The sequence below is a fragment of the Balaenoptera physalus genome (assembly GCF_965194825.1).
Source record: "Balaenoptera physalus genome assembly, chromosome: 1".
NCBI classification, from domain to species: domain Eukaryota; kingdom Metazoa; phylum Chordata; class Mammalia; order Artiodactyla; family Balaenopteridae; genus Balaenoptera; species Balaenoptera physalus.
In genome coordinates this window covers 129,482,905-129,510,281 of record NC_138882.1, presented here as the reverse complement: position 1 = coordinate 129,510,281, position 27,377 = coordinate 129,482,905, and the positions used below count along the sequence as shown (strand labels likewise).

Below are 27,377 nucleotides of genomic sequence, written 5' to 3'. Positions count from 1 at the left end.
TACACACACACCTCAAACAGACATACCAAAACACACATTTTTGTCTGAATCTTAGATAGCCAGATTGCATATTAATAATTTTCAAAATCATCAATAACACAACTACATCATTATCACAGAGCAGTTATTGAAGTACTATTCTCAGTAAATCATCTTACAGAAAAATAGTACTTCACAGAGAATTAGAATTTTTCACACACACACAAAATAAGTTACTTGTTATTCAGTATTGCTGCTTAAAATTCTCACGGAGGCTCAAATGCAACACAACGTTAGAGTTGAAAATGTGATTTGTATTGTAAAAACTATCTCTTTTCATATACTCAAAAAATAGAAATATAAATAAATTTCGTTAAAATATATGTGGTGTTAGTTGCAAGGTCACAAAACAAAGAGAAAACTGGAAGGGAACTTGAAAAATGTTCTTGGTGAGATTAGATGTCATGCATAATAGCCTCCTTCCTAAAATGTGAGGAATTTACCTGCTTTTCTTCAAATCCTCTCTCTAACTTGCTCTCATATTCTACTTTCCTGAAAAGAGAAAGAACTGTAAGTTCTGCCTGCACCATTTGTGGGATAAGGGAAATTCTAATTTTTATCAAAATACTTTCCTTTGTAGATGGGACAAAACAATTGGATTGAATATGAAGTTCGGGTTCTCACACAATTTAATAGAACTCTGTTGATCCAGCCTGGATATAGGAAAGTGCTAGTGACTTCCAAAGTGTCCAAAGCCTGTGGTGGCAGCAGCGGCAGCAGCAGTAGCAGCCTGACTTGGCATCCTAACGTCTGACTTCGTTATCTGAGACATTGAGGTGATAGCATTTTAACAGTCAATTGTAGATGGTAGGTAGCAATTTACATGTCCCAGTATTTTTTGGTCCAAATCATTCCTAAAATTTTAAGGTAATCTCTATTGCTGGTTCATCTTTCATGTATTTGTTTAATTGTTAAAGTATTATATCATATTTACCAGGTTATAAAATGAATACTTAGGTACCGTAAAAAAAATGCTACAGGAAAAAATTATAGTCCTCCCCCCTTCCCCTCCCATTTCAATGTATACGTCATCTTTATGAACAGGTAGTGTGTGTGTAGAGATGTATAAATATTTTTATATGCATTGATTTTTATATAAATGAGATCATAAAATCACCTGAATTTTCATGTGTTTTCAATCTTTGACTAGATGGTCTATATTTTACGTATATTTTGTTTCGTAAATTTTCATTTCTGCTCTGCTTTTAGCTCTTCTGGTGTTACTTTTGTAACTACATGAAATGTACATATGTCCCCTTTTCCTGGTTTAACAATGTCGTACTGAATCTGTTGAGACTCCAATATGAAAGTTGAAGATATTAGTGCATGTAAATCTCTCATTTCTCTCCAAACCCTCACCACCTCACATCTTGGGTTTTTTCAGTTGTGTTATTACTCTTAACCTTTGTCAAGTATAACAACGTTTACATTTTGGTCTGTGACCTTGATTCTCATAGTCTATTAGTCTCTTCTTTCTTACTATGGCTTTCTAGAAAAATGCCAGAGCCCTTCATTTGATTCTCGTGGTTGGCTTGATTTCTTCATCATCTATAGCTCAAATGTTTGAGAATCTATTTCCTCCTGTCTTTATTAATGAACTACTTGACTTGATACAAATTCTTGGGTTACCCTTTATTCTCTCTTCTCAGACCACTAAGGATATTGCTCCAATATCTCCAAACTTTGAGGCCAATCTGATTTTTTCCTTCCTGAATTCCATTTGCTCTTTTTACCTAGATAACAGTAGGGCTCTTTTTAATTTTTCTTGAGTTTTGTTGCTTCACCATACCATGCCTTGGGATTATTTATTTTTTGTATCTTGTTGTTGTTGTTGTTTCTGGAACAAACTTATGTGAGGGAATAACATACTCTCCTGGAGATCAGAAAACCTGGGTTCTAGACCTTGATATAAATGGGTGACTGGATCAGTCATTGAGGCTCTCTGGGACTAAATTTCCATACAGTAATGTAGGAGGAAAGAGTATATCATCTCCAACAAATCTTTTCAATGATACCCATGCAGATGCATGGCTTTATACAATATATTTTAAGTCACTACAATCCTTGATAAACTGTGAATATTATAAGAAACAAGATGATTATAATAAAGAAGAGAGAATAGATGTGGATATCTCTTTGGTTCTTCCTCCTTGATACATGTTGAATGGGTTACATCAAACATAAATAAAGGCTCATATATGTGATGTTATGAGGATATGGGAGATTTACTAGGAGGGAAAAAGGATAGTCGAAGCCTCAGGCTTTATTCTCAGGGTCCAGGTTCATCCTCGCTTGGAAGCATCATAGTGAGTTGGAAAAGCACTGGGCTCTGAGTCAGAAAATCTGGGTTCTTGTCTTATTAATGTAGCTCATTCACTGGTATGAGTTTGGGCAATCTATTCAGATAAACTCAGGTTTGAATCCTAGTTTTGCCATTACAAGGCCTCTCAGAGCCCCTGTTTCCTTGGATATACAATAACAATAATTAGTTCAACTTTCTAGTTATGTCGTGGGTATTAAATGAAGCAAATTTATTTAAATGGATGTTTAGTTCTCTACCTCCCAGCTACTTTCTCTCTGCGCTCTCTTCTCATGTTAACGTTCCCTGAGTCTAATTAAAGTCAGGATAATATAGTATATTATTCATTTCCCCCTATTTCTCTGTGATATTTCTGTAAGGTACTTGCCATTTTAGCTTGGGTGTAATATTTTTCTACTACTTGGAAATCTCATTTTTAATGAAATATTTGCTGAAGACCCATTTCTAGTCCCTAATTAGGCATGACAGATGGGTATCCCTGTGACCACCATTTAGTAACTGCAAAACATATAAAAATACATAAAGAGGAAGAAAACTGCCTGAGAGCAGCCAGATTCTCCTCATTCCTCTACTTAGCAGTTTCATTAGATTTGGGGAATTCTCTAGGTCAAGAAAAATTAGATATGTGAACAAGAAATTTGACATTTTATTTCCAAACAATCCATCTGCAGAATCTGAATGTGACATGAAATCTTGCTCAGTTAAAGAAAAGAACAAGTTAAATATAGTAGTTTGCAAATAATGAACAGGTGTTGGACTGTATTCTGATTCTGTTTAAAATGCAAAAGAGAAATAAAATATATGCTTAACTGCTTTAACTCTTTTAATTTTGTTTCCTGAAGCCATACATCATCTGGCTAGGTGATTGATGATATCATTTAAATTCAACACCCCCCCCCCAAATAGTCGATTAGGTTGCAAATAAAATTGTCATATTTTCCACCTACAAAAAGAAAAGGTAAGAAATGAATAAATTAGTAGTCCAACATTCCCCCTCAGGGAATCTTGTATTAATCTTTTCAAAGTAATGAGCAGTGTGGCGGAATCAGCATGGGAATGAGAAGTATTTACTAGCAGCGTGACCTTGGGCAAATTGCTCAACCTCCTCCAGCCTCATTCTCTTCATCTATAAAGTAGGGGTAAAAACAACAACAACAACAACTCAAAGGTTGTTTAAAAGACCAGGTTAAGATAGCAACCTTGAAACGGCATTGTAAACCAAAACGACATCACCAATACCGGTTAATAATTAAAATTAAATCCTGGCATCCTTTTTTGTTTTTTATTTCACTTCTTTATAACCAACCCCACATCTAGAGTATTTTTATTTCTCTTCTTTCTCCCAATGTGTAAGGGAAAGTTTGAGTTTTGAGAAACTATCATGTCCCTCTAAATTTTACTTCCAAATTTAAAGCATTAGTAAGTTCCATCTAATCAAATCAACACGCCTTGTTGAGCTTCTCATGTGTGCAGTGCATTGCATTAGGTACCATAAGGAGAGAGGAAAGGCAGAGGCATGTTCATTTATGGGACTTTATGAAATAGAATCACATTAAGCAAAGCCTGCCTTCAGTATAGATGGTGCTGGACATTTAAGTCATCCTGTTAAAAGGATTGAACCTTCTCTTTTCCTCTATGCCCTTGTGTTGGATTCTTCATTTTGCTTCTACAGACCAATCTCCCTTATGTACCATTGTGTCCTTTGCCCCCTGGAGGCGGATCTGTCTGGTTACATCAGCGGACCGCCTGGTGGAGTTCAGTGAACATGCAGGAGAATGGAGGTGGGAAGGAGGGTCATGTTGGGGTACTTCCCAGCCGCTCCTGTGGGCTGGCTGTGTACTTCAGCTGAAGGCCACAGCTTCTGTTTCTATTCTGGCGATTACTCCTTTCTCCATCCTTGCTAAACTGGGGTGTTATGGTATCTGGACACTGTACCTTCTTCATGGTTTTCCTGGACCCTGAGCACCTTTAGCAATACTCTCTTTAATAAGCTCTCCTCCAATGACTCAATTTTAATGCTTTTCTATTTGCTGACAAGACCCTGACAGATACACCGGCCTACTCCCAACCTCCCACCCACCTCTACCTACCCCTGACCCACTTCCAGTTCCAGGTACTGCTTGGTTTGGTGTCTCTACATCAGTTTTTTTCAGACTTAGGAACTTGCAGGCCTCTGAAAATACATTTATGGACTCCAGGAGTCCACAGACAGGAGTGTGAAAACCATTGGTTTACCCAGTATTCCAGCCCCACCCACCAACATAAGAACCCAACGGGGTAACTTATTTACTATTTACAGGAATCTGATCTTGTTAGAAAGAAGTCACAATAACAATCATAGGTTATCGTTTGTTTTTATAATTTATTAGATAGCACAAAATCCCAATAGTTTACAAAACCTAAGCTCTTAGGACTTAAAAAAAATATCAGAGAGAGTTTAATCTAGCACTTTCGTTTTATAATATAAATGAATGAACCCAGATTTAGAGAAGTTAAGTGATTTCCTCGACACCATACAGCTTTCATTGGCCAAAGATACAATCCGCTTCCTGAGTCCTAATCCAATGTTATTTTCTGCCTGACATCTTACCCAACTTACACTACCTTATAGAGAAAATAATGAGACGTATCAATAAAATGTTGTGTACCTGAACAGGAAGACTTTTCTAAGAATCTGTTCTTAAAAGCAAGAGAAAAAATATAGACTTTTGAGATATTAGGGCTAGAAGATACTTTCAGCCTCTCCCTGAGTTCACAGGCAGGGAATCTGAGCCCCAGAAAAGATCAATATCTTATGTTTCTCCTGTTTCCTGAAGTATTTTCATAACATTTTCCCCATCACTTTCAAGATCTCTCAGGGAACTTTGAATAATTTCACATCCAGAGTGTCTCCATAAATCTATCATTTTTCCTGATGATAAGATTTTAAGACTCAAAGAGGTGGTAAGATAGAGAATAACAAAAAAGCGAAATATGCCATCTGATGGAGACTATCTCAAGAGCTAACCTGTAAATTGAAATATGAGTTAGTTAGGAGTTTTCTTTATACTAATATGATGGCAACTGACAAAGGCTCTCTGAAAGAGGACACCCTCGACCAGTGAGCCCGCAAAGTCAAGGTACCTGTGGCGATGCACTGTTCCATCAGCATGTACGCTGGTGCTGACATTTGCCCAGGAAGCGCATCACCAGTGCAAGACATTCAGGATGAAGTTTTCAATCTCTGTCTGAGGAAGGAGCGGCTGCCATTCAATCCACAGGAACACTGTCTCAGTGTCAGAAGATGCGGTTAACTCTGAGCTGGCATCATTTTTCATCTTAAAGAGGATATTAAATAAGCAGAGTAAATTCATACAGGTGAGCCAACATGTACTAGCCATAAAACAGCACATTGTTCAGGTTGAGTTCCTTTATTAAGGCTTATCCTGTGAGTCAATTGGCCAATAACTTTACCAAATTGTTAAGCTCTCTACTGAGGAAGGCCCCCGCTATGATAAAATCAGCTCCAATCTTCTTCTTCTGCCATTACGGAGTGGTACGTTGGAATTGGACAGAGACCCTTGAGTTTTGTTCTTAGATGTCCCTTTCAGACAACCCAGGGCTACTCAGCCCCGAGGTCTGGTCATCACCCTTCGCTCACCTCTAGAACAGGAGGACCTCTTTGAACACAGGCATTTTGCTCAGTCAGGTTAGAGCTTCTCTCTAAGAAAACAAGAGATGGGAGGGGGAAAAAAAGGTAAAGTGTCTCCAAGTCAGAGATCCTACTGAGGATATTCCAGGCCTGGATGGATGATTCCCCAAATCCTTTCAAACTTTCTAATCCTCTGGTTTAGAACCACAACAAATGTCTCTGCCATGGTCTGCAGATTGATTACAGCTGAATGTAATCCATAGTGGTTTGCTGCAGAATAATCTAGACTTCTGAGTTTCACTGCAAAACATTTCTGCCCTTCCTTCTTCACTCCACCCTCCATCCCAAATGGCAGTGCTATGACTTTCTGAGACTTACCTGGCCAAGAGAGGCCCCTTTAGGATGGCAGAGGACTTCTCAGGCCTGTCCTGTTTGAAACCCCCAAATTCATTGCAAAGCTAGAGGGAGTCCAGAAATAAAGCCCATGGAGCCTGCTGGAGTATTTTACCCAGTTTAGTACAGAGCGAGGGCCTTGAATTCATAGTCCTGGGTCTGAATGTTGGTGTAATCTTAGCCCAATTGAATAACTTCTCTGAGTGTTAGACCTCTCATCTAGAAAACTGAGTGTAGATATTTATCCAGTGGGGTGGATAAAGGGTTAAAAGAGATAACGTATGAGGCTTGCACTGAAGTTCAGCTTCATCCCTGGGGTTTAGCCAAAATGTGGTATCTAGCTTCAACTTTGGCCTTGATCTTTGGAAGGTATTAATAGCCAACTTACCTACTTCATCATCATTTCTGGCATTCCCCACCTTGAGAGCCATCAGTGATTGCGTGCTCTCATCAGTTACACAAGATCAATATGACACACAGCAAGACTGGCAATAAAAGCAAGCGTTTCTATTCAGCCTCATCATTAATGTACGAATATTCACCTTCCAGCATAGGTAAGTTATACCTGACCCTTCTCTATTTCTCTACCTGATCCCTATGACTACCTGATGATAATACAACATTTATGTTTTCCATACATTGTATGTCTCCCTAACTAGTATGCAAGCTACACCAGAGCAGGAATTGATTTAGTTTTGTTCACTGCAGCATCCCAAATGTCTAAAAACAGTGCTAGCCACTTCATAGGCACTTAATAAATTATTGTTGAATGAATGAATATGCAACAGATCCTAATTTCTATCCTCATACTCAAGTCTGCAAGAACAATCATTTTCTGTATTTTTCCGTAACTGAACTTAGCTGCTCTTCACCAGATTGGCAGTGTAAGATTCTGCTCCATGTTTCTATGGCAGGGTCATTCATCACAGCTAAGGTCTGGGGGCCTTATATAGTTAGTGTCAAGGTGTTGGAGGGTGGGCAACACATCCTCCCAGTCATCTTTCCATGTGGACACCCACAGAAATATGCCCTCTGGTTGCCTCTGAGTCATTCCTCCTCCTCCCCCAGACTTCTCTGGGTTTAGCGGCCCTCTCGCTCTTTCTCTGCTACTTCTAGGCCATCATTCTGCAGCTCCCAAGCTATATTGGAACTCTGAGTATCTAATGTTCATTTCACCTACACAGCACAGTCATTTCTCTTCTGGAGCCCTGTCACTTACACAGGACTCTACCTAGGAAAGGGATAAGAGACCCTCTGTTTTCAGATCCCACAAACCCTTCTGGGTTTTCCAGTGGCTGCACCTACCTTGGCCTGGGGCTGGGTCCAAAGAACAGAGCACACAGAACTTCTTTCTTAGGGGCTCATCCATGCTTCTTGTCTGACTGTCTTCTATCTCTAGTGACAGATTTTTTTTCCCACTCTTCTTTGGACAGTCAGAATCTGTGCTTTTGAAACTCAAAAGCCAGGAATAAATTTCTTTTTCTCTGCTCTATCTACCCACTTTCTTCTTCTGTGCCAGTGAACACAGACTAGTTTAGCTGATCAAAACGTGGGAGAAGGGTCAAGACATAAAAAGAAATATGAGGAGAAAACAGTTATGAGCATTTCCAAAGCATCACACACACACACACACACACACACACACAGTAAATTTTAAAAACCAGTCCAGTTGTTTAAGCCTCTCAATGAAAATCTCCAGCCCTCTCTTATTTGGCAAATGGCAGATCAATTTATATAAGAGCTCTCAAACCCTCCTTCTAATAAGTTTGTCTAGGACATGCCAATAGTATCTATAAATAGACACAGTACCAAACTCCTAATATCTGGGCGCCATATCGGGTGGCAGGCCCCCTGCTTAAGCATCACCTACTCTGAGAAGCCTTGCCTGGTCCCCCCACCAAAAAAGTCACCAGTCCCTTCTTAGTGTCTCTCACTGTATCCTATTGCATTAATTCACTGAAGTTAGACTAGAAGTTGCAGAAAACTCAGGAGAACAGTGGCTTAAACAAAACATATGTTTATTTTTCTCTCATGATATTTGAAGGTAAGAAGCCCAAAGCTGGAGGCTTGCCTCATAATCACCAAGGATCTAGGCTCAGGGGTAAATCTGCTTTGCTCCTGCCCCACCCCCTCCCTACAGGATATCTTCCTCAGGTCCAAGATAGCAGCTTATGCTCCAGCTATTACATTCCAGGTAGCAGAAAAAGAAAAGCAGACAATGAAAGAATATCCCTTAACCTTCAGGAAACATCCCAGATGGTGCACACAGAGGCCCTGCTTATCTCCCACTGGCTGTTACTTAATAGCAAGGTCATAACTACTTGTCAACTGGAGTTTGTAAAATAGTATTTTAACTGAAGGGCAGCGTTCCCAGCAAAATTTGGGGTTCTCATTTGTAAGAAAGAACAGATGTGTACTACAAGGCAGCTAGCAGTTTCTTCTACTGCTTGTTGTAAAATGGTTACCACACTTGTTTACCTGTTTTATCAATCACATAGTCAGTTCGCTGAAGAAAAAAAAAAACACAAAACAAAACAGTGTCTCATTCATCTTTCTTCCCCAAGTTCTAGCACAGTGTAGACTGGAGTTACACTCAATGTTTATTAGTAAAGGAGAATTTGAAGCCCCTATAATGGAAGGCACTTGATAGATGTAAACTCTAGTTCTTAATTAAAATACAAAACAAAAACCAATAAAGGTATGTTTAAGAAGAACCTGTTTCCATCCCATTTTATGAAAAATAGGAAAGAGGCTCAGAAATATTAAGTAACTTACACAGGATCTCAGGTCCTGTGAGTGGCAGAGGTTGGACTTAAAGAAAGTACTGACTGACTCCAAAGTCACACTTTGTATTATGTGGGCTCCTTTACCTACCGCTTTTAGCCTTTCCTTACCTGCCACTAATGTGACAGTATCAGGGGTTATGAACCTTGGTTTATTAACCTGTATCACCATCACTCCAGTGAACGAAATGACTCGTAAGAGCAGTGCATCCCGACTCTTGAGGATGAAAGCTTAGTACATCTCCCTTACTTATGATGAAAACCCTTCCCCATTTGATCTCACACCATACCATCTACTCCAACCATTCCTTCACTCTGAGCCCAACTCCAAAAGCCAACTTATAAAACCATGTTCTGCTCTGCCTTGATGACTACTTACTTCCTTTGCATGGAGTTTTGCTCAGCCTAGTATCTTGAGATGAGGAGGGATTCGGTACCTGGACCACCAAGAGTGATGATTATAAAGTCCCTTCTTAGCCAAGATCTCTGCCCCATTTCATGCGATTCTGATTGCTGTGCCTGGCTCTTGTCATTGCTATGGTCACAAAAACAGAGATTCTCACGGCCTCCTCCTCTCCATCTTGACGGTGCCTTAAAATAGTTTACTATCTAAAAATCTATTCCCCTAATCCACTGATTTAGTGTATTCTATTCTACTCATATAACACGAATTATTTCCAAGCATATGTAACCACACAATTATATCTCTATAAACCCTCTAACCAAATACATTTTATATGCTTATTAATTACACTAATAAAATTTCCAATAAAATTTCCTACTGATCTATATTACACATCACATCACACTATTTTCCTCTCTAACAGAGAAATTCTTAAACACTTTAGCATATGACTATACAACTAGAATTAGTCACAGATCAAGATTAGTATATAAGGTCTTTGGAGGAGTAAACTAACTGTATGTCTTAAATGTCTATACTCTCTGACCCTCACCTTGCTGTGCATCATATCAGCGTTCACTTATTTCTCAGATTGATCCATACGGGAGAGTAAAGTCTAGAGCCAGTTGAATCAGGCTGGCTCTAGATAATCCATTGGGTTATTTTCAGCAACAAATTATATTCTCCTATGAAAACAATATGATGGTCTTATGATCAATAATGCTGAGTTCCTTGTCTTCTTTCCAAAATAGATCTTTTCAAGAAACCAATCTGACTTAGGAAAAGAGGGTTTTACCCATGTTTGGGTCCTACATTTTCTGACCAAGCCAGGTGGCTAATGAATAGCATTTAAAAATTTTTTTTTTTACCAGAATAGCAAACTGCCCAAGGGTAGACATTTCTCATTTTCCTCAGGAAGTGTTTATGAGAGCCCTGCCAGCATCTCCCCAAACCTTGGAATACAGCCAGGGAGGGACAAGTGCCAATACCACTGGCATCCCCAAGGCACAGAGTTGAGGCACAAATTTCAGGTGATTTCAAGGGACTGGAATCTGGGATAGATCTGCAAATCCTAAGTTTCATTTTTTAAAATTTTTTAAAAAATATTTATCTATTTATTTATTTAGGCTGTGCTGGGTCTTAGTTGCAGCACGTGGGATCTTTAGTTGTGGCATGTGGACTCTTAGTTGCAGCATGCATGCGGGATCTAGTTCCCTGACCAGGGATCAAACCCAGGCCCTCTGCTTGGGGAGCATGGAGTCTTACACACTGGACCACCAGGGAAGTCCCTGCAAATTCTAAACTTTAAAAGAAGAATTTTAAACCATAAACCAATTCTATTTTAACTAAATTCAAGAAATATGTACTGAGTGCTTACTACACACCAGGAGCAGTACTAGGCACCAGGGACACACAGATGAGAAGACACACTTTTCACCCTCAACAGGTTTACAGACTAAGGAGGGAAACAGAGCCAGATGCAATTAGCTGATGCTTGTCATACTGTGCCATGCGTTCCAATAAAGCCCAAGGAATAAAAACAATAACAAAAATAAGAATATAAATACAAATACAAATATAAGAATGACTAATATTTGCTGGTGCCTACTGTGAGCTCTAAATGCATTATCTCATTTATTCCTCTTGGCAGCCAATAAGGTCTAAGTCAGTACTCCCCATTTTGCAAACAAGGAAATGCTATTGGGACGAGCAGAAGAGAATAACAAATTCTGCCTTCAGGCACTGGGAAAGGCTTCACGGAGGAAGTAACATTTGTTGGAATCATCAAATCTGGTTCCTCCTGTAGCCCCCAGCAGGCAGCGATGGAATTTCATAATAAAGTCACCGACAGAAATTACGTACTGGGGGATTCCGATGCAATTGCTAATGGGGAAACTGCCTATACTAGATGACTAAATATGTTGTTCTGGGTCATTAAAATTGTATCATGCATATGCTGAGCTTGGGGTTGGCTAAAACGTTATAGAGAGCTGTTAATCTGACCACTAGACCATGTTCAGTAAATTTGTTCAGGGATGAGCGAGAGTTAAAAGTATAGATCTAGCTGTAAATAAGGAAATAATTGGACTGCCTGCATCAGTTGATGAAAATCTGTGGCCAGCTGGAAACTTTTTAAAATTTTATTTTTCATGAAATATTTCACACATTCAAAAAATTATGTCTAGTGAATAGCTAAGGTATAAAGAAAGATTGACTGACCATCCATGTGCCCAAGCCAGCTTAAGAAATAGAAAATGACTGGGCTTCCCTGGTGGCGCAGTGGTTGAGAATCTGCCTGCCAATGCAGGGGACACGGGTTTGAGCCCTGGTCTGGGAAGATCCCACATGCCATGGAGCGACTGGGCCCGTGAGCCACAATTACTGAGCCTGCGCGTCTGGAGCCTGTGCTCCGCAACAAGAGAGGCCGCGATAGTGAGAGGCCCGCGCACTGCGATGAAGAGTGGCCCCCGCTTGCCGCAACTGGAGAAAGCCCTCCCACAGAAACGAAGACCCAACACAGCCATAAATAAATAAATAAATAAATAAAATATTTAAAAATAATAATAATAAATGAATAAAAATAAATAAAAATAAAGGAATTCCTTTAAAAAAAAAAAAAAAGAAATAGAAAATGACTAATTATGGCAAAGCCCCTGATATCCTTCCCCATTAGTTTTTCTTATTTCCCTGACTCCCCACCAAGGATTATGGTTTTTAAAAATACTTTATTATATATGCACTTTTAAAAATAGTTTATTATATATTATTATATATAACCATACATGGTTACATATATAACCCAGAAATATATGCTACTTATTTTTGTACATTTGAACGTTATTAGGTGAACTCTGTGTATCCTTTTGTGATTTGCTTTCTTCACTCTCATTATGCTTTGGTTCCCATGCACGTTGAAGCAGGCAGTTGTATTCAATCATCTTCACTACTATAGTATGCAAAGTATTGATCCATTCTCCTGGCAATGGCAATGGACATTTGGATAGACATTTGTGTAAACACAGTATGAACATTTTTATACACTACGCACACGAGCAAGAATTTCTCTACGGTATACACCCAAGAAAGAAATTGCTAGGTAATATGTTTTCTTTACATTAAAAAAATAATGGCAAATAACTTTCCAAAGTGTTTGTACCAATTTATACTCTTACAAGGTCTACGTGTCTCTCATTCTCATCACAACTAGTATTGTCCAGCCTTGCCAGTCTAATGGGTATAAGACACTAATTCATTGGTGTTTTAATCTGGATTTCTCTGGTTACTAATTAAGTCGAATATTTTCTTCATATATTTACTAGCATCAGGGGCTCTTGTTCTGTGAAATGTCTTTTTCATGTCTTTTGCTCGTTTCCTTTTAAGTTTTCTTTTTATCTGTCTTCTGGTAAACATAAAATTTTATGTTAATGTAATCCAATTTATTCCTTTTTCATTTATGGTTTATATTTTGTGTGAATTGTTTAAAAATGCTACGTCCCTACCTGAGGTAAAGATTTTATCCTATATTCTCTCTTAGAGCTTTAAATATTTCTTTTCACTATTAAACTTCTAAGTCACCTGAACTAGATTAGTTTAGAATATGAAGCCGAGTTCCAATTGTACTTGTTTCCATAGGAAGAGCCCATGGTCCCAGCACCATCGATTGCATAGCCCATTTTTTTCCCGCTTGGTTTGCAATGTGAGCTCTATATATGTCAGGTGTCTATGTATGGGTGGGTCTGTTTCTGGCCCTCTCTTCTGTTTAAGTGATCTCTTTATGTACCCATACATCAAGCTAATATAAAGCATTAAAATAAATCTTTACAGACCTAGGTCAAGTTACCCCACATTTTTCTTTTTTCAAGCTCTTCTTGGCTGTTTGTTTGCCTTTTCCACTTATTCACTTTGGATGCTATCTATCAAGTTTTATCAACAATTCAATTGCTATGTTAACAGATCAATTATGGGAGACTTGATCACCGTATCTAGCAACATGTCATGTCTCCATTTATTTAGGCCTTCTTTCTACATAAAAGTCAGACATCTTTTGTTAAATTTATTCCTTGGTGTCAATTTTTTGTTGCTATTTTTAAACATTTTATGTAACATTAACACTTTATAACTATTGGTTTCTATTTTATGACTATGCAATTGACTTTTAAAAATTGATCTTATATCTAGCAATCTTCCTAAACTCTCCTAATGTGTTGTGTGAGTGTGTATACGTGTATATACATTAGGTCTTCTACTTAGACAATTTTCATGTCATCTCTGAATAATCAGTTTTGCTTATTTATTTCCACTCATGGCAACTTTTCTTTCTTTTTCTTGCCTTACTCCAGTGGCCAAAGACTCTAGTACAACACTGAATAAATTCATAACATGTGACTTCCAAAATTGGAATAAATCAATAACTTCTTGCACAAGAGTCATGCTAATACTTCTGAACTCATTCCAGTGTTGGTATATGTGCTGCCAAAATGAGAGAGCTAAACTCTACTCCCTCAGGTGGCAGTTGGCCCCTCCTGGGTAGACATGCAGGGACCTGAGGAGATGACTCCACAGATGAGCTCTGCTTTCTGAGTGAGAGGCTGTTTCCAGGGCAACAAGTTTGAGCCTTTGGACCAGAATCATCCCTTTGACCATATCTCCCTCTAGCCCACCTCCTTGAATAAAATCTCATAAGAAGCCGTGACATTTGTCTGTTTTCTCTTATTTCACCTACCTTGAAAAGTGAGCCAACGTTTCTGTCACAAGTTGAGCAGTAGGAGATCCCAGGCAAATGCATTATCAATCCATCAGAGGACAAAATTTGCATTAGGTACTAATATACTTGATTATCTTGCCAGCCCCAGATGTGTCATCTTTATTACCTAAGTAACCACGTGAATGTGCTTAGGCTTTTCAGCATGTAGTCTCTTACCTTTCCTTCTAAATTCCTATTACTCAAATTGGAATTTCAGCAGCCAGTGGCAGATTTTGGTCCATGCTACTTTTTTCTGGCTTATGAAAGTGAAATTGAGCATTCAGTGTAAACTCTGCTGGATATTTAATCTATAGCATAAACTGGGACACTGACAGTGAAAAGGGGTGCTAAATAAATGTCTGAGCACAGGTATAAACTGGGACACTCCTGAAAAGCCCAGGGTATACAACCACTCCCGCTATGCTGCTTTCATAAGTGCCCTTTCTTTCTCTAGCTCCTCTCTGCTGCAATGTTTCTTCCTGTCATGTCTCATACCTAATTCAAATGTTTCTCAGTTCTATTTTGCGAGGGATTCACCCAACCACCATCCAGCCTACAGTCCACTTGGAAACCGTGAAACCGCAAATGAAGCATAGTTTAAGTACCTCACGGAAAATGATTTGAAAGAAAATCTGATTGACCTCAAATGCTGTCTTTCGCATCCTTTGTAGTGTTGCAGATAAGGGTCTAATCTTCTCACCTGTACTTTACTTTCTAAATTACATTATCCAAATTTCCTGTTACAGTGGATGGCATGCATTATCTAACACATATATACACACAAAATATAGCATAAATGATGTATTTGTCCTTGATCAGGGAAATTTGCTGTAAACAGCACCACATCAAGATGCTCTTTGGTATACTTTTGTGCTTTACTGGTGACACTCAGAGGAAAGCATTTCAGTTGTTTTCAAAGAACATTTAAATAGGTTTCCAGCTTATTCTGCCAACCTGACAGGCCTCCTGGGCAGCTCGTCCCTGAAAGCCTCTGCCACAAGCCAACATCATTCTACACCAGAGTTATCATTTATTAATTGTATTTTAATTGGTTTCACCTATTGCCAGCTAACAAGAGGAGATGACCATTAAGTGTGGTTAGATATTAACTTGAAAGAGAATGGAGTAGGAACTACTCCAGCTGAAGAACTGGCTTATCGGAAACATAATTTAAGTTCCACAAACCACATTTATTGATACTCCAAATAGTCTTCTAATGGTCTCCAGTTTTATATTTGCATAAGAAGTTAAAATGTTTAGGGACTTCCCTGGTGGCACAGTGGTTAAGAATACGCCTGCCAATGCAGGGGACACGGGTTCGAGCCCTGGTCCGGGAAGATCCCACATGCCGAAGAGCAGCTAAGCCCGTGTGCCACAACTACTGAGCCTGCACTCTAGAGCCTGTGAGCCACAACTACTGAGCCCACGTGCCACAACTACTGAAGCCCGTGCACCTAGAGCCCATGCTCCACAACAGGAGAAGCCGCCGCCATGAGAAGCCCACACACTGCAGCGGAGAGTGGCCCCCGCTCACTGCAACTAGAGGAAGCCCATGCGCAGCAACAAAGACCCAACGCAGCCATAAATAAATAAATAAATTTCTATGAAAAAAAGAAATTAAAACGTTTATCTGTCATGAAAGATGGATCTAAAGAGCTAGATTCAAACCCAGCACTGGGTCGAGTCTTACAGGTACATGGAGAATGAGAAGTTCACAAAAGGGTAAATGATAATAATAATGAACATTTATTGAACTCCTACCATGTGTCGGGTTCTTATCATGTCAAGAGCTTAATAGTTATTATCTCATTTAATCTTCATGCCCCTGTGATGTTGGTACTATTGTTATCTCTATTTTACAGATGAGAAAACTGAGTGACTTTCTTGAGGCCACAACATGGAGTGGTAAAGCTGGGATTTGATGCCGGAACTGGTGCCCTTGAATACCCCAGGATACAATAAGGCTTGTTGTTTGTATTCATTAAGTGCCAAACCTCTGACGCTTGCCTTCAGAATCTCTTGCCACCAGATTCTGCAGACTCACCCAGCATGGCTGACATGCTTTACCCATGCTCCATGACTATAGTAAGATACAAACTTATTTATCATCCCTACATCGATTCATTCACCAAAAATGCACGCTGCTACAGCTATACAAAGAAGAGAGTCTCGTTTTCAGACTGTGATAATATAGGAAAATTTCACAGGTGAGGCTACAGTTGACCTATTCTAAAAGTGAGGATGGGAATCTTTCCAAGTTAGAAGAAACAGAATGAGACAAGAGGCAGAGTTTGGAAAGCAGAAGGATTACTTGGAAACACGGTGGTTCAATGTGGACACAGGATAATATCCTGTGATAGGAAATTCATTTGGAAAGGTAAGTTGGGCCAGATCATAGAAGTCATCAGATTAATTCAGGCAGCCACACACAGCCCAGAAAGACCTATGGTGCCTTAGAGTCAGGGGCTGTGACGTTCACCTTAGTGACTCCCCTCTCCCACACAGGGCATTGCATGGTGTCTAGCTCATTACACTTATAAATATGCTAAACATATAAGGAAATAAAGTATCAGTCTCCCCAAGGCAATATGCTTTTTAAAAACATGGATCAAAACCTTAAGTGAGGGGAAGTACATTCAAGTGGTGTAGTGGGGCTCCCTTAAGAAAATAGAAAAGAGTTTAAGGAGTTACAGCATCTCACTAGAACTCCTAAAACTGCATGAACTTATAATAACTAACATTTTCTGTGCTTGTGTTGTGTGCTACTCAATGTCCTCGATGTTACATTCAGCATCTCACTTAATCTCCACAATCCCTATGAATACAAACAATTATTATTCCCAGTGTCCATTCAGGGATACTGGGGGCCGTTAGTAATCTGTGTCACATTGAATTAAAATTAGTGTGTAAGCAGAATTTATAGAAGCCTCTAACTTAGGATTCTATTAAGTCTGACCACTCTCCAAGGCTTGGCAACACTAGAAATCTTATTCTACATGGACATACACATAGTTAAAACTCCCACTGTTTAGAGGAAGAAAGCTTGTTATTAGAATATTATTAGTGTGGTCTTGATTGATCGGGGTTTTCAACAGGTGCTATGCTTGCTTTTCAACTACTATTCCTTTAGTTTCATTATTTTTACTTCACTTTTTATGGGTTAATAACTCTAAAATTGGTAATGACTTTTTGGTGGGGGGCTATAATTTTTCAGGAACTAACACGGAAGAGTTTGAGTATAGTGCTTATTGTTTTGTTTTTCTCCAATTTTTTTGTTACCATAGAGTTTCTTTTGTTTTTTACACTAGGAAGTGGGAATGGGTAAGATAGATGAATCAAGGAATCTTTTGTTCCACCTAAGCAGGCAGCAATCAAAAAAATAAAAGGGAAAAACTGACCTAGAAGAGGAATGCTAAATAAATGTCATCGGATCATCCTGCCCCCGCTCTCAGATCTGACACCTCTAAGCAGTCACAGCACTTTCTCCCACTGAGCTAAGATGCAGCTTCAGAATCCTTCCTAACCCAGCATTCAGATAGCATGTGGGCAGAGGAGTCAAACCCTACTTGCAATCTCTATCCTATAGCTATACTCTAATCTTTGACTGGAAAAGAATCTGTGACATAATTACTGCTTATAAGGTATTATTTTGGGTGGCACGCACAGGGCTATCCAACATCGTCACTCACATAGCCATGTTTAGGCATCATGCTAAGGGCTTTATAGATTATCTCATTTAGTCCTCCCAATAACCATCTGAGGCAAGGACAACCGATCCCTACTTTGGGACAGTTCTGTAGTCTCAGAGGTGAATCATATTTCCAAGTTCCTAACTTGATAGCCCCCAAATCCTAACAACTAATGGCATCTTAGTCTTTGGACAAAAAAGGAGTTGCTAGAATAATGCTCCGGAAAATCTTCAAATAACAGATATCTAAGTGATCCTGAAAATATGTGAATGCAAGTGCCATGAACAAAGTATATTCATGAAAGATAAGAAGGCTGTGTAGTGGAAGTTTTGAAAGGTGGACAAGGTTAGAGCTGAAATAAAGCCTCTAGATAAAACATAAAGAATATTCTGCAAGAGTATTCATTCAAGGGGATGCGACAGGTACTTTCACCATGCTTAATCTCCACAACTGCCTGGGGGGGTGAGTGTTATTAGCCACTTCTACAATAAACAATATTCAGTGAGATTAACTTACCTTTCAAAGTCTCACCTCTAGGAGCCGGGATTCAAACCGGGTTGTCTGACTCCAAAGCCTGGGCCCACCCTGATGAGGCAACCTGAGAAGCAAATCAGTATCAGCCTTAAATGATGTTTGATTGGGCTCAGAAAGCACTGACACTGAAATTCAAAGCCACTGGATCCTACATTTGGAGACTGGCCGAAGTCTGTGATAGACTCAAGAACCAGATCTAAGTAACCTTTAGGGTTAGGTACTGAGATGGAAGACAGAGTTAGCCACACATTTGAACACTCTCTTATCCAATAGCTTTTCATTTTAATCCAATATTTCTTCTCTCCACTAGGACGAACTCTTTTCCTTTCTCACCTGATGTGCAGTTGCCAAGGGCTGTCATCATTCACTTTACCCCATTGTAGTGTCTTCAGGCAAATAAAGCCAGTGATTATTTCTGTTCACTTGCCAGAGAAAATGCATCAGGAAATGTCAACCTTTCATTTCTCATCTTGAAGACGACAACATTAAACAAGAACGGAAATTCACACAGGTGAACCCATCTGTGCTAAGCATAGAAGCACACGGTCCTTACGATGAATTATTTCAGCATTTAAACTTTTGGAGCCACATGGCCATCTTGGCCCAATTATTAACGTGTTGGGTGTTTTTATGTTCTCTCAGAAAAAGACAATTCAGAAGGAAGTTCTCACTCATGCCCTCCTAGCATCTTAAATTTAAATCTAGGGTTTCAATGGCTCAGATTTTCTTGACATTTTGAAAGTAATTGGGGGCTGGAGACTTTGCATTTTTTTTCCTTCTTGTAATTCATTAAAAAACGTGTGTTTCCTATTAACCCGCCAACCATTAGGCAGCTCCTAAATCAAATATGCTTCCTCATTGCTCCCCATCTCCCGGGATAATAACATTGATCAAACTTCATTGAAATCTCACTTAGCTGATGGTACAGATATTGCAGGGAAGTGGAAGACCACTAGGAGGTTCAGGATTGGGAAACTGTTACTTTTCCTATGGCTCACTTTGCCATAATCTAAAAAGAAATTGAGGGCAATATCCTTCCCTTCAGAAAATATTTCTTTAAATGGAGTACGATTTATACACTAACAAAAAGTTTGTAAATTCTTGTCCTAGCAAGCAAATTAAAATAAAATTACTTTTATAGATATTTAAAGAGTATATTGCTAAATTTTTATTTTAGTATTACAGTCATAATAATTAATACCAGTCTTTTCAGAATTATTTGTCAACTCTTCCATTTTATATTATGTATAATAAGGCTCAAAGTTAGCAGCTTAAACATAAAAATTAGACTTAACCATAATTACCCAACTTCTTATCCCCTAAATAAGTATGTTCTTTAATTATTTTTCTTATCACAAGAGTAATACATGCTTCTTGTATGTCGTGCAAGTTTTTCTAAAAGCAAAATAAAAAATATTTTAATGTTGTTTAATGTTGTCTTGTTTCACCCACAGTCCACTATCTGGAGTTAAGCTCTGCTAATATTTTAATGTAGATGCCCCTGACTTTCATCTTTCCCTGTGAATTAACATATAGATTATGTATTTATTGGATGTGGGCAAAGGAAACCCAATTGAAGGAATTAATGCAAAAGGGTGGGGGGATTTACAATAAGCATAGTAAGATGTCTCCCTGAACTGACAAGAAGGAAGGCAGCCAGGTCTTAGACACAGACTAAAACATGGCAGCGAATTGGAAAAATCAGTTCCCTCCATCCTTCACTCTGTTTCCTCATCCTGTTGCAGAAAATGACAAGTCCCAACATCTTGTGATTTTAAATTTCCTCTATTCAAGCAAGCAGCCAGACGGAGACTGGACATTCTTTTTTTTTTTTTTTTAATGTATGTCTGTATTATTTTAAACTTTATTTATTTATTTATTTATTTATTTTTGGCTGTTTTGGATCTTCGTTTCTGTGCGAGGGCTTTCCCCAGTTGTGGCAAGCGGGGGCCACTCTTCATCGCGGTGCGCGGGCCTCTCACTATCGCGGCCTCTCTTGTTGCGGAGCACAGGCTCCAGTCGCGCAGGCTCAGCAGTTGTGGCTCACGGGCCCAGCCGCTCCGCGGCATGTGGGATCTTCCCAGACCAGGGCTTGAACCTGTGTCCCCTGCACTGGCAGGCAGATTCTCAAACACTGCGCCACCAGGGAAGCCGGAGACTGGACATTCTTGGTCACAGTCCCAAAGCTCCCTGGGAAGGTTCAGGATTCTTAAAAGAGTCCACGCTGATCAAAGGGGCACACTTATGTCCCAGCAACATGGCTGCTTCCCTTGTAACTGCATGCTCGGGTTGAAGGGCAGCAACCAGAAGGGAGAAGTCACAGTGAGCCACAGATACCCACTAGCAATAGTTCTAATATTTTTATTTTGCAAAAGCAAAAAATAAACCATACATATTATTCCATAACTTGCCCCCTCACTTAATACATGTTGGCCAATGCTCAAATAGGCTTCCTTTATTCCCCCTTTATTTTTTTATTGACGACACTTTCTCTGCATATTTGTGTCCCTAAAACCATGCTTCCCCATCATTTTTACATTATGACACACACAGATGCAAAATAATACTTCTGTTTCACACTCAGAAAACTGGAGGAAATATGAAGGCCTATATACAGGGCTTGGTGCCAAATATATTTTCTTTCTATTATAAAATTATGATTAAAAATAAAATAGTAAAAAAGTAAAATTGAGGAACATTTAAAATACTGAATTTGTATAAAGCTTCCAAATAAAATGGTCTCAGGGTGTTTAATTAAAAACTAGCTTGCTTCCATACTCTTATTTGTATCTTATTTATATCAGATTTTACGCTTAAAATAATAATACAAAAGTCCTGATGAAGACTTTTTCATGATGATATTTTCAAATTCTTTATAGGGACCATCAGTGAGAAACTTTGCACAGGTTGGTGATAAAAAAAAAATGTAAAGCACTTTTACTATTACTCAAAAATGTACACATTTAGATTACATTTAAAGAAACTGACAGCTCTTTCATTTATCTTTTAAAGTAATATTGAAATTTCTTGTGATAATGGGAATAATTTTGAATCCATTGAAAATTTCCATATTAAGTATTTCAAAATAATGACAATGCTCTACTTTTCAGAATGAACATATATCCTTGAAGAGGCCATCCTGAAGCTGGCTAAGTTGCCACTAAAGAGGCATTCTGCCACCAATGAACAGAAGTTTCTGGATATATGTGAAAACAGGGAGCTGTGCCCAATCCGATGTCCCCACACTGGACCAGCCTCTCCTGGAGCTAGTGTGGTTCCCCTGACCACATCTGGTTAACACTGTGTGCTGAAAGAGGGATCCAGGATGCACAAGTATCTCCTCAGCTGTGCTCTGCACAGCATGGTGGAGCAGACGGCAAATGAGGAAAGACACAGCCACCCTGTGGGGACCAAGGCGCACCATCAGACCACTTCACCCTTCAAGGAGCCCTGGACCAGGCGGATCCAGGTCAAAGGCTATGGGAATCCAACAGCCCCAGGCTTGGTCAGCCACCCCACGGTCAGAGGAGAACTTTGTCTGGAGGCTGTAATCCATTTATAGCACCTTGGCACAAGTTGTGATCTAATGACATGGAAGATTTATTCATTTTATCTACTAGGACAATGGTTTTCAAATTTTGTTCTATGAGCTCCAGGATTTTGTTCCAGGGCCTTAGAGGCCATGGAGGTGAAAGGGAAGCCCAAGGATTAGAGCTCTGGGTTTGCTGCCCTGTCTCAACCAGAGCAGGTGTCACTGTGACCTCTTTTATATTTAGGTACGTGGGTGTGTGTATAGGGAGAGGGGAAGATTTCAACTGCTAAAAACAAAAAGGTTTTAACCTACAGGACTATATTGGTGTTCACCTCTAAAATTTTAAAAATCATATACAAACACATATTTCTATTAACATCAAACATGAAACAGTATACTTCCTCCTATAAAATGTGAAATTTCACATCCCCCTTTACCAGCCAGTTTATGTTGAAATCATCTAGAACTTTAGATCTCAATCTTTTTAATACGTTTTGACATTATGTATCTTCTCTTTCCCTTTATTTTTGACAGTTGCAGAAAGTTTCATAACTACATTAGCAATAGTAATCTAAATTTAATGCTATTTCACTGGTTCCATCTTTCACTACATTTTCTTTTATAAATCTTCCTGATTTCTAAATTCTTTATTATGATTAATTTCTTGGTTCACTGGAGCACTTATTCAATAACTTTTTTCAGGAAAGGTACACTAACAGTATGCGTTCTGAAGCCTTGCACATTGGAGATTGTTTTCCTTCTACCCTTCCATATGAAGGCTAATGTGTCCAGGGCTAGAATTCTGGGAACACAATATTTGCTCCTCGAAATTGCTTCAAAAAAAGAGAAAGGAAATCTACACTCTAAGCTGAAACTTTGCACAGCAATCATTATGTGGACAGTGTTGCATTGTTTTCTTCCAGTGTTTGGTTTTTTTTGACTTTATTATTTTTATTTTATTTTTATTACTCTGCATTGATTTAATATACCCTATTCATACGTTTGCACCAACTTTCAATATGAAATTAAATATGTTTACATAAAATCATTTCGGTTCCAATAAAACTGTAAAAGGAAGAGTTTTGATCTCAGCTGGATTATTTTCCATTATAACGAATGCTTCCCTTGAATCTGCATGCTTTAAAGCATTGAGAAATCATTGAATTAAGAAAGTTTGCCCTGATGTATCTAGTCATTTTAATTAATTCAATTCTAAGATTCAAATTTTTCTTCCACTTAAAAATATTTTTCAGGACTTCCCTGGTGGCACAGTGGTTAAGAATCCGCCTGCCAATGCAGGGGACACCAGTTCGATCCCTGGTCCAGGAAGATCCCACGTGCCGTGGAGCAACTAAGCCCGTGCGCACAACAACTGAGCCTGTGCTCTAGAGCCTGTGAGCCACAGCTACTGAGCCTGCGTGCCACAACTACTGAAGCCGCGCACCTAGAGCCCGTGCTCCGCAACAAGAGAAGCCACCACAATGAGAAGCCCGCGCACCGCAATGAGGAGTAGCCCCCGCTCGCCCCAACTAGAGAAAGCCCGCGTGCAGCAACAAAGACCCAACACAGCCAAATAAATAAATAAATAAAAATGTTTTTCTTCTACTGTTTCTTTTTTACTTCCCTCCACCTGTGATGTCCTCTCCTGAAGGTATTTCAATTATAGGGTATCAGCTCACTTCGATCATGTCCCGTGTCTCTTTTCTCTTACTGTTTCCATTCCTTTATCCTTTCCCTTAGTGTCTTGGGACAATTTATCAAGCTTACTTCTCATTCATTAATTCCATTTTCTCCTGGGTTCAATTCACTGTCTGCTTCCTCCACTGCATGAATTCAGAGTTGACGTTCATCGCCAAGATGACGACTTTCAGACTCCTCCCTTTTCCGGATTGCCTGCTTTTGCATCATAAATGCAATTTACTCTTATTGAAAATGCAAATAAGAGGTTACCTGAGAGTTTTCCTTCATCTTCCCGTGACTCAGAGGGTGACATCTGCCCTGTGGCATTAGCATGCCTGCTGTCTTTTGAGCTGCTGTTGCTTTACATCACATGTGCGGTGAGTGTCCCCTGTTTGCCCACTCTGCAGAGGGACAGCTATGTTTGCCCAGCATAGTTCGGGCAGATTCTGCCCCAGGGAATATGGGTCCCTGAGCAAATATTTCAGGCTCAAGACACATAGAGAAAAAGAGGATTTAGATTTGCTGTAGTTTTACTCTGTGAGATTAGAGGTATGGCTGCCCCCTGGGAAATCGGGAGGAAGCTGCAGCCCCAGGTCAGTCACTTCAGGGACCCTCATCTCTGTGCAGTGGTTCTTTTCCACAGCTGTCCTGGCAGCCAGAAAGTTATCTGGGGCTCTTGCTTCCCTTCTCAACCTGACACGACCACCTTCATTAGGAGCCTGCACAACGTAACTCATCATCTGAGCCAATTACAAACTGTCAGTGAGTGCTCTGAGGGCGCCCGTTTCCTCCCATACGAGAGGCACTGCAAGTACTTACCTCGTGGTGGTGTTTGAGGATTGGATGGAGACGTCACACACACACACACACACACACACACACACGCCCCTCTGCCACATCTCCTGCCCCGGCCTCTTCCTCCCCACCCTGCGATTTCAAAGCTGGAAAGTACTTCCCTCAGTCCTGACTCACCATCTTCTGCAACTGCAATAATTTGTTGTTTTCAATGGGAATTTGGAGAAGGGAGTAAGTTCTTACCCCATTCCAGCAATATCTGGCACGAAGTCGGTTCTTAATTTAGATCTGTTGAATGAAAGACGATCCATAGCACCGACTCCCCTCTCAGTTCTAAAACTGTCCTGTTTATAAGTATGAGAAAGTGACCTAATGTCACCTCCAGAATGTCAAGGCTTACTGAAAACAGTTTTATCACAGTTGGCAGCAGCTGACACCAATCAAAGCCCAATTAGTCAATGAGAAGGTCAGAGAAATGATTTCAGAGTCCTTTAGGCTGGGAGCTAGAAAGGCAATCGGTCAGTGGTGTTTGACAAGAGGCTTGGAAATTTACTGAAGAGTTTTTAAAGGAGTTGGAACACCTAAATGAACATATCCTAATCAAAGATAGACCGAGCAGCTGAAATCTGTTCAAAGGCTTTGAGAGCTTCAGCACTGAGCTAATTTTAATCACCATCCTTAGATAAGAGAGAAGTAAGCAGGTCACTTTGGTACATTTAGAAATTCTATGTGAGGTTTAAGACTGAGAGTGAGGAGGAAGAAGACAGAGTCTACAGCTTCTCCCCACACCAATACTACAGAGGCCCAAACAGCTCTCTACATCATAAGGCCAACACTCCTTCACAGTTTCTGGAATAAGTTCAAAAGGATATTGGATTTGGAAAATAGAATGGAATTCATTTTGGAGCCACCAAATTAATCCTTCCTTAATGATGAAAAACATGGTACATCCAAGATCAAAACAAACCTCAGAATGGCAAGAGTCAAACTATATAAACAGGCTAAGAGGATTTGCAGTACAAGAAAAGAAAAATAAAAATTCAGACCTTCATGAGGCTCCCTCCCAGTGGATTTGGTTGTACATGGTACAAAGAGACATTGGTCAGATAAGTTCAAAGCAATGATTGTTCGTGACAATTTGCCTAAAAGCAGGCTGCACACTAAAGAAAATGGAGCTCCCCTCATCCCACCCTAAAGGAGAGCATTAAACTCTTATGTTAAGCCACTAAGAAAAGGGGATTTATTTACTGCTGCAGTACAGTCTAGCCGTAACATTAGCTTTCACTAAGGTATGCTGTGGAAACAACCACGAAATATCAGTAGCTTAGAACACTACTAGATGTTCTCACATTAGATGTGGTTGTGGATTGGCTCTGTCTCTGTTTTATGCGTCTCCATCCTGCATTCAAGGTGAAGAAGCAGCCCCTATCTGGGGGTGCTGCTGTTCTCACAGCAGCGGCAAGAAAGTGGGAGGAACCACGTGATGGCTTTTAAAGCTCCTGCTCAGAAGTGGCACACAACACTTCTGTCACCATTTCATTGCTCAGACCAAGTCACATGGCCAAGCCTTACTACAGTGGAGCAGAGAACTATACCCCCTCCACAGGCAGGAGCAGCAAATAACTGAGAACAATAATACAACCTACCATAATGCCTGAGCCTGGCTAATACACATATTTAGAACAGAAGCGAGCTGTCACCAAATAACAAAGCAAAAGTAAACCCCCAAAACTATAATATGTGGTATTAGCCCAGCAGTGAGGTGTTGAGAAGACTGCTCTCTGAAGTTGGAGAGATGGAGATCCCTGTATCTTATTGGGTAAAACCATCTCCTGAGGTAATATGGGAGGCGGATCGTGTGATGCCTGAGCAGGCATCTTTAGAGGGAAAGGTAGGAAAACTGAAATTTAATTTTATGTGTGTTGTTATTGACAATAACAACACACATAAAATATGCTTGGCACATTTTGGCACACATTGCCAAGTGTGCTTGGCAATGCTACAAGACAAATAGTACCTCGGGGGGAAAATAGGCAATTTCAAGCAGAAATGAAGTGAATAGAGAGTCTAGAAATGTGGGGGTCTTGCAAGACCAAAAAAACTGATCGCTTCCAGTCCCCAAACAGTAAGATATGAAATGTAAAAACAACCTTAAGTGATGAACAAACTAAACAGGAACTTTGGATTTTGCAGCAGAACTCACCCTGGTCCATCTATCCATCGACTCTGGGCTGATACACAAAAGATAAATTTCTATATTTGAGCTAGTATGCTTGGGGGTCTCTTTGTTATAGCAGCTTAGCTTGTACCCTAACACACAACCAGAAAGTCTCTCTGAGTATCACTGCTTCCAAGATTCAGTTTTACAGTCAATGTCTTAGAGATCAGAACAATTGTCCAGCCTTGTTTGACATCTAACCTAACCTTGAATAACTTCTTGTTCATTTAGCTTTTATAATTACCAAAAGAAAGACTCTCATCTAATTCATTTTCCACCTGCTATGAAGGAAATATAGGGAAATATCAAAGAATTCATAGCGCTGCAGGAAATTATAATCTGGTATAGATTTACATTGAATTTAAAGACCAGTGAAGATGCAAGGTCAAATCTAGGTAGTGACATTCTCCCCAGTTCAGTTCAGTTGCTCAAACATTGATTGCAAACCACGGAGATTGAGAGATAGGCAGATTTTGTCCTCAGGAAGGTTTCCACTGATTAAGGGAAACTTATCAACATGCATAAAGTTGTGATATAGTGCAGTAGATGCTATTGCAGAGGAAAACAGGCATGGAGTGCTATAAGAACACAGATGCGCAGGTTTTTCAGAAGAGGA

General features: G+C 39.6%; 1 long non-coding RNA gene across 1 annotated transcript; it reads right to left on the bottom strand.

Annotated features, from left to right (window-relative positions):
• Window positions 1-27,354, bottom strand: LOC309641389. Its single transcript, XR_014252598.1, has 4 exons — window positions 18,519-27,354; window positions 7,689-7,921; window positions 6,000-6,061; window positions 1-5,676 (listed from the first exon to the last, which is right to left on the bottom strand). It is a non-coding gene; the product is annotated as an uncharacterized lncRNA (long non-coding RNA).
• Window positions 27,355-27,377: the final 23 nt, after the last annotated feature.